The sequence below is a fragment of the Larus michahellis genome, chromosome 6 (genome assembly GCF_964199755.1).
Source record: "Larus michahellis chromosome 6, bLarMic1.1, whole genome shotgun sequence".
In the NCBI taxonomy this organism is placed as follows: domain Eukaryota; kingdom Metazoa; phylum Chordata; class Aves; order Charadriiformes; family Laridae; genus Larus; species Larus michahellis.
Window position 1 is genome coordinate 73,613,965 of NC_133901.1, and position 8,650 is coordinate 73,622,614.

General features: G+C 51.7%; 1 long non-coding RNA gene across 2 annotated transcripts; it reads left to right on the top strand.

The window, feature by feature from the left end:
• The first annotated feature begins 4,382 nt into the window (after positions 1–4,382).
• On the top strand, positions 4,383–8,650 carry LOC141745313 (uncharacterized). 2 transcript variants are annotated; one of them, XR_012587733.1, is made up of 4 exons: positions 4,383–4,724; positions 6,075–6,159; positions 7,083–7,194; positions 8,550–8,650. It is a non-coding gene; the product is annotated as an uncharacterized LOC141745313 (long non-coding RNA). The 2 variants fall into 2 exon arrangements; XR_012587732.1 differs by lacking the exon at positions 8,550–8,650 and having other exon boundaries at positions 7,083–7,265.

The window sequence follows — 8,650 nt, forward strand, 5'->3', positions numbered from 1 at the left end:
GTAATTCCTCCTAATGTCTAACCTAAACCTCCCCTGCCGCAGCTTCAGACCATTTCCTCTGCTCCTGTCATTATTCCCCTGGGAGAAGAGCCCAACCCCCACCTCTCTGCACCCTCCTTTCAGGTAGCTGTAGAGGGCAATGAGGTCTCCCCTCAGCCTCCTCTTCTCCAAGCTAAACATGCCCAGCTCCCTCAGCCTCTCCTCACATGCCCTGGTCTCCAGACCCCTCACCAGCCTGGTCGCTCTCCTCTGGACATGCTCCAGCACCTCAATGTCCCTCTTGTACAGCGGGGCCCAGAACTGAACACAGCACTCGAGGTGAGGCCTCACCAGCACCGAGTACAGAGGCACCATCACTTCCCTGCTCCTGCTGGCCACGCTGTTCCTGATACAAGCCAGGATGCTGTTGGCCTTCTTGGCCACCTGGGCACACTGCTGGCTCATGTTAAGCTGGCTCTACCAGCACCCGCAGGTCCTTTTCTGCTGGGCAGCTTTCCAGCCACTTCTCCAAGCCTAAATGTTGCTTGGGGTTGTTGTGACCGAAATGCAGGACCCGGCACTTGGCCTTATTAAACCTCCTACAGTTGGCCTTGGCCCATCGATCCAGCCTGTCCAGGTCCCTCTGTAGAGCCTTCCTACCCTCACCTGTGGGCTCCCCGTACAGCGGTTAAACCCCTCTGCCAGTAGCCCAACAATGCTAATCCAGAGAACACTGCACTGAAATACATGTTGGAAGATGAAGAAGAAAAGCACTCATTCGCCCTATCCCCCTTTTTCATATTGGGTAGTTGCAAAGTCTGCAGAGCATCCTTGTGCTTCAGAGCGCCTCGGTCCAGTAACAGTAGTAACGTCGCTGAAGAAAGTTAGAAAGTAAGGAACATGTAGCGGTGATAATTAGTGCAACTACATTCAGTAAATTACGAATCTCATGGCACAATGAGCAAGTAAAATCATCATACAGTCACAGAATCCCAGGTTGGACAGGAGCTCAAGGATCAGCTGGTCCAACCGTTCTTGGCAAAGCATGGTCTGGACAAGACGGCCCAGCACCCTGTCCAGCTGGATCTTGAAAGTGTCCAGTGTTGGGGAACCCACCACTTCCCTGGGGAGACTGTTCCGACGGCTGATGGTTCTCACTGTGAAAAATAATCACCAACAAAAATTTAAAAATAATAACCAACACCGAATAGCAACAGGTTTTTGATAACTTTTCTGCAGCTGCCTGGACTGGAGAACAGGCGATGTGTACCACGGTTATGGGGTAAATGTCATAAACACCCCCATGGAAGAGCCCAGGGGAGCGGGCAGCTGCACTGGCTTCGTCTCGCACGGATTCAGGAGGGAGGAACAGGGAAGGGACGGCGTTAACTCTCTCTCTGTTCTCTAGCAAATAAAACTAACGTAGCTGAAGGTGATCATGTACACACGATTATCGGGATGAACTGACAGCCGTGCACTTATCCTCTTGTTCAAGATGCTTTTGACACAAGGCTCTTTAAATAGCTCTATATTATTTAAAGAAGCTGTCTCATTGGCGCTGGCACGGCAATGCCTCTCTGAGAGCCCGTGGCTCATTAGCTGCATATCTTGGTCTAACATATAGCTGTTTCCTGGCTGGTAAGGCGTTTCCTTCACCTTGCCCCTCGGCCAGCAGCAGGGAACTGCAGGGAGCCAACCTTGAGAACACCATGGGTGGGAGCTGCCCCAGGCTCGGGCCCTGGCCCCGGCTCGCTGCGGATGGGAGCCTGGCTCCGGGTGGTCGGAGCCACCGAGGACACGCTTGGGAAACGGCCCCCACCACTAATGGCCAACGTGAAACGGAATCTGCGCTCATCCCAGCGAGCTGCCCTAACTTCCCCAAATGAGAGATTCTTAAAAAAGAAAAACTGGGGTCATCGTTTCTTGTTCTGTTTTTTTATAACGAACGGAATGCGTTTTTGTGCAATTGAGACATCTTCTCTTCGCAGTGCCATTGAACACAGGAGGTTCCTAGTTGAATTCTTTCCTCATAAAAATGTTCTTTTTCTGCAGATTGGCGTGACAAAGAAAGAAAAGCTCTGTAAAATCTCCCTATCCCGACATACAACTCATTATTGTACAATTTCCTAGTGCCATTGCACATGCGGCATTTAAACTGCCCGTGTCCACCACGGACGCGTCAAGCCGGCCAAGCTCCCACCTGGGGATGGAAGGGGTTTTTGTGGTTGTGCTGTCACTGCTGGTTTTTTTCAACTGGACCTTAAAACAGGCTTAAAACAGCTACACTTGGCAGAGCCCGGCACCTGGTACCTGGCTCTTGAAGGGGCCAAAACTGGTAACCTGGTGTGATAAGCAGAAAGCCAATACTAAGAAATAAAATATGCTCAAAAAGGACTTGCTATTGTTTTAAGTGATTTTTTTTTTCTGTTGGGTTTTTTTCAGTGTGTATACTTTGATTACTAATTACCTCTTTTCTCATACAATGTTGGCATTCATATTTGAATCCCATATGGACCAATTGAGGCTAACTTTCTCAGCCAAAAGATTTATTATTATGATTTTCTAAGTGTTCTCAAATCATTTGGTGAATCTGAAAGATGCTGGACAACCCCGTCACGTGGTTACCGTCAGCAGCTGTGCCCAGATGGCATCCTGCTCAGGACAGCACTGACTCCTGCGCGCGGGACCCCCCGACCCCCGCCCGCCACGCTGCTGGCGCGCCACGAGGAGCTCCACGTGCCGGGGGTGTCATTTGTGTGCCAACAGCGCACTACGAACAACTTCACGTAGTCTGTGTGCTGCTCTGGGAGTTAGATCATGGCAAACGGTGCTGTAGGCATCAACGCGAAACAAAAAGTTGAAGTCTCTGGTTTGTATTACCATCTTCCTGTGGTACATGTTCCGGTTCTCACAAACATCAGCGTGTTTGGGGATATTTTATACAGGGTGCTGGAAGCCTGAAATAGCGCATAGGTGTTGCAGAGCAAACACTGCAGCTGTTCCTTGTGAAAGGAGGGGGTTTATGAACCACTGAGTTTTATTTCTGTGCGCACCAGCCCAGTTGAGATCCTTATAACCCTGGACTTTGTAACTGCCCAGTGACAAAACTGATACTGCAGCCCAGGGCAGCAGCGAAGGTGCAAACTTCACTATTTGCATTTTCCTCAGCTGTTGTGCCGCCGTCCGCAGCTGCAGAGCGTTTCCCCGGCCGGGCAGCATCGCGCTGCAGGAGCCGCGTCGGGGGTAGCTGCAGTGTCGGGGGGAGCCGTGGTGTCGGGGGGAGCCGCGGTGTCGGGGGGAGCCGCCACAGCGGAGGGTCCCCGGCAGCACATCAGCGTCCCCCGCGCTCCTCAGGAACCCTCGAGCGGCGCGTGTGGGGCTGTAACCCTGGGTTCCCCGACACACCGCCCCGAGCCTCTTCCCTCTTGGAGTGGAGACAAAGCACAGGGAAAATGTAAAAGCAAGTGATTGTAGAGGCCTACTGAAAGGAAATAGATTTTTAAGGGTTTGGCCCGAAGAGCTGCTTTTAAGTGCTCTTTGAGGTTTTTGCTACTGCCAGGCTTCTCTCTCGGGAGCAACCGTGGGACTCCACATTCACAGTGCAGTCCTGAAGTGCCTGTGTTGGGCATTCATCCTAACACCGAACGCGCCAGCTTTCTGAAGGGCAAAACCCTGATGGCAATCAAACACCCCGTCCAACTTCTGTGGCCCCTGAGCAGCTGAAAGAAACAGAATCTCACTGAAGATACTGCTCTGTGAAAGGCTTTCTGTTCTGATTTACTCCCACCCGGGGCGCTGGGGTCGGGACAGTGACGGAGACCCCCGGCACCGGGGGGAGCATCTGGGGGAAAGGCTGCCTGGGGCGGGGAGGAGGAGGAGGAGGATGATGATGGTGCTGGTGCTTTTCTGCTTGCCAAGACAGGTAACTGCAGTGGAGCTGCGTGGCACGTGTGGAAAGGGACTGAACAACAACAGCACAGCCAGCGTGCAAAGGCAGATTAACGCATCTGACACGTGGAACGTTTGGCTTGCTAACCGCAAGAAGATTTAAGGGTAACACCTGCATGTAGTTTGCTGCAGACCTGGCTGCACAGGGCTGTCACCTGCCCGTGGATGGGCAAGGCAGGCGGAGAGCCAGCCATGGCCGGGGAGGCGGCGGGTCTGACACCCCTCGGGCTTCACTAACAGCTCACACAACACACGCTCCTTCATCTGCCGTCTTCCAGACAGAACACGCAGCACCTATTTGCTGAGCCATTAACAGTTTGACTTGTATCAGCTGTAATTTCGGTGCTAAAAACTGATCAGCTGCAGCTGTGCAGAATCACAGCAAAACGCTTTAAATACAAATTGCAGCGCAGGTGTTGGGTGTTAAGACAGGACTCCCCCACTCGTCGACAAAACCTAAACAGCTCATGAGGCCAGTCCTTAGAAATGCCGAAAGATATTTAGGCCCCACAACTAAGCAGGAGCTGCAGACTGTAAGGGGTAACTATTTTAAGGAGTTGTTGTTCACCAGAAAGGTGAAATCCAAACAGCTACAAAGATATTTTTAGTTTTATGGGAGTGTGAATGTTGTCAGAACACAGATGCTAAAGTACGCCTTAACGTTCTGATATCATGAAGATGCCCTGTGATGTGCGGGGAGTTACCTCAGCCATTGCTCTCTTCTCTGCTTCGACGCCCTCTGCGCCAGGAACAGCCACAACAGTCCCAGGGTCGGCTGGAATTATTTCAGATCAAATGTAAGTATTTTTTTCATACCTGTACTTGCTGTTTTCCCTTCATTTCTATTAAGGGAATCAGTATGTTTTCCTCTGTTTTACTGCACGATTCAAAGTTAATGATGTGGCTGTTCTCTGCTTGCTCAGTGGGAAATATCTATTAACTGTACTGATGTGCCTGCTTGCGGGATTCCCTCCCAGCCTCCAGCGAGGACCGAGGAAAGCTCTGGTGGGTGCGCAGGTGACAAAGCGGCTCCTTTGCGGCGTGCGCAGCCATCTCAGAGGCCGATGGTCCCCGAGGACACGGATCCTGATCAGCCCAAACGTCCCCGGGCACAAGGGAGGCCCAGGGATGCCCCGTGCTCACCTGGACTGACTCAGACACTTCAGGAGTTACACTTCTTAGACAGCTGTCCCGGACAGTTACTGCAGCAGCTATATACGATGAATTTTAATTTTTATGCACAAAATATCCCATAATGGACAGCAATAAATTTCTGTTGAGAAATATAACTGGAGCTGTTTCTGGTTCAGAAGAATTTCCAATGACTGAAAAATAAATAAAGGCCGTGTACCTAGCACAGTGCCCCGAAATCTGCGGGACTCGGTTTGACATCGGCAACCCCTAGTCTGACGTGCGGGTTCGATACTCGAGTACCAGACCCGGGGTCTTCCACCTCTGGTTCCTGTGGCTCCGGGGCCACGATAAATTTAGGGAGCAGCCACTTGTGCGACCCTTCCTCACTTCCGAAGTGGGAACTAAAAAAGGACAGTGACAACTCCGAGACCATTTCCTTCAAGCTGTGTTTTGCCGTCTAGAAAGTACAAAATGGCCCATTTAATCAAATGCAGGGACAGGCTCACAAAGCCCACTAAGATCCATCTCTGAGAAGAACAAAGTCCGTCCCTCGGGGTAATAAAAGAGCTTTCAGGCAGCAAATACTACATTGCATTTAAGAGTTTTAATCTGATATAGTTTTGGGGTTTTGTTGTTTTTCCTGCCAGTATAAAAAGCTCTTCATAAAGATCCTTCTAATAAAAGCATAAGCCAATTAGTAAAGCCATAAAGACAGTGATGAAAGTAAGTCAAATGCAATTATAGAGGAACTGCACAACAAGCGTATGAGTGCTTCCTCTGTTGTCCCTGGCCATGGACTGGGAGCCGTGGCCCCTGCCAGACTCTGGTAGCCACGGCTCCGCGTGGTCCTGGGGAGATGTCCCACCTTGCGGAGACAGCAGACCAGTGACATAGGACCAATCTACTTTTAAAAAATAAATTCTCTGCACCATTTATCACACCTTATTTTATTCAGGGCAGAGATACATCATTTAGCAGATTTTTTTTTTTGACCACAGCTTCCTCTTCTCCAGGCACGGTGCAATCAATATCTGACATCCACTTCCAAAAGGCGAACTCCTCAAAGGCTAAGGAAATCATAATTATGAACCAAATTAGGTAAGCACTGCGTTATTGTTAAGGTGGAATCTGCGTAGCGCCCAGCTGAGGCTGAATCTAACCAAAACTGATGAGTGCGTCCCAGCCGCAGGGTGACCTTGGGCCACTGCTCGGCACCAGCCCCAAGCCACCTCCGCGCACCCCGAGGCACAGCGCCTGTGACAGCCTCGGCTAAACCTGCCGCATGCCCTGGCCACCTGCGCCCGCTCCCCACCTCACCCAGCCCCTGGGGCTGCCCCTGCCCCGGCCGGGGGGGCCCGAGGGAGGCCGGGAGGGCCACGGAGCGTTTGTGGCCACCAGTCACGGTGGTTTCACACACCCACGCTGACGGCAGCGGCACAACAGCGCAAAAATAACCAAATGCGATGCTTGTTTGTTTGTCTTCTGAAAAACGAATGGAAATCTGTTTTCTGTTAATACTCTCGGGGAGCTGGCCCGCCCAAGCTTTTGGGTGAGGTCGCAGTACTTTTATCAGCTGAAAAACTGAGTTTGCTTCCAGCCAGACTTTCACAGGTACCAGCCTCCACAGCAGGCAGCATCCATCTTCCAACCCCCACTGAAACCCATTGTCCTAAAATCTCCAGTCCCCCCAGTCTGCGGGCTGGCCGGCCACAGCCCAGACGCGGGGAAGGCGTGAGGCCGGAGGGTCCAGGCTCTCGGCACGTGCCCGGGGCTGCCTCTCGACGCTGCCCTCCCGCCTTCACACTGCGGCCCCGCCTGAGCCTGCGTGGGCTCCACCGTCCCTGTCTGGCAGCAAGCGATGCTCTTTGCCTGCCCGTGTTTGTCCGCGCTCTCCAGAAGGTGGAGAGCGGGTCTGGGATACCCCACATCCCTCCTCGGTGCCAAGTCCAATCACATGTTCTATGAACCTGCCCACAAATAATGTCAAGTAACTCTGTTGTCTTATTTGTGCTTTATTTCAGGAGGAAGAGCTGTGGAAATATTGGAACTTGGGTCAAAAATGCAATAGCCCAAACGTCCAAGACAACTTTTCTGGGACATCTGTGCAAGTGGTGATGTTGTCTTCCAAGTTGTGTAGGTAAAATTTGTTGGGACGGTGGATTTGTGCACTCATCTGACCCTCAGGCTTATTTAAAAAATTTAGATTCAAGACTGTTTTTTAGTTCATAGTGGCAAAGCCACTTAGTAAAAACTAACCTGATTCTTGAGCCCTCTTGCTTAAACTTAATAGTCAAGGCAGGCGCCAAGACTGAAAATACTCAGATTGCACTGTCTGGGTTACAAGTACTGGAAAACCAGGAGCTGTAACAGAAAACATTCGGCAACCTCAGCTGGAAGTGGTGCTTTTCCAACAGTAACATCCCCGACCAACACCAGCCACTCTTCCCACTCTGTGCCGGGGAGGAAGAGAAACGGTCCCGTCTGCGTTTGCACCCCTGAGCTGGGCTCGGGGCGGGGGCCGGCGCTGTGAGCCTGGGCTGGGCGGGGGGACACGGCGGGGGCCGTTACAGCTCCTGCGCGCTGAGGGGGTGCAGAGAGGCACTTTCATGCTTACTCCTATTTCCCCGTCGTTATACTGCAACATCTCCTCTTGCAATGTCTGGGGCAAAATCGAGTGTCAGCTCTAGAGTACACACTTAGGTTTAACAGTCGTGTCAAAGGGGAGATAATACAGACTTCAATGTGTTTTTTACCTATTACTCTTTCACTGTTGCCACTGGCAAACTTTTGTATTTGGACACGATTTGCCCCTTTTTTTCTTTTCCTTTTTCACTGCTCCCTCTACCCCCCCCCCCCCCCCCCCCCAATAGCACAAGTATAGATCTTGCTCCTCTGAGTTTACCAAGAATCAGCTCTGATCCCTTTAGCTGTGCAAAATTAGCTGGTGTACCCTCTACACCTCCTCTGCACCAGCAAGTGGCTGGCAGTGAGCATCCCCCAACAGTGTTTGTACTGGGCTTCTGCATCTGAGCCTGGTGCTTCGGTCATTCCTTGCTTTTTTTTAATTGGAGACTTTTATTACTGTTGAATGCTGCCATTTGATGGGACAAAGGAATTCTGACCCTGCCAAAAACGGCCAAAAGCTGGAGCAGTTGGGATCCGTTGCCTGGCGGAGCATGGTCTGAGCTCTGCCCCTCCGAGACCCTGCCCTGTGTCGCCAACGCGAGCTGCTGCAGCCCCCGCGAGCGACGGCACCGGCTGCTCCACGCCGCCTCTGCTGTCCCCTGGGGACGGTGGGCGCTCTGCTCGGCCTGCGCCCCCCGCGCGAACCCACGGCTCTAAGGGACCGTTGCACCTCGCCGAATGGTCGGCACTTCTTGCTTTGGGAAATGCCTTCTATTATAATCCTTTATTGGGCGAGTCAGCTCTCAGGAATTCTTTTGAAAATGCTTCATAGATGACACTATTTTATGTTCCTGTTTTCCCAGATTTTATCCACTCCTTTCCTTGAAAAAGGCCCGGGATTCACAGGCATCAGCTCAGTCATCGGTCAGTCATCGTTTTACTTGTATGCAGTTGTGACACTTTC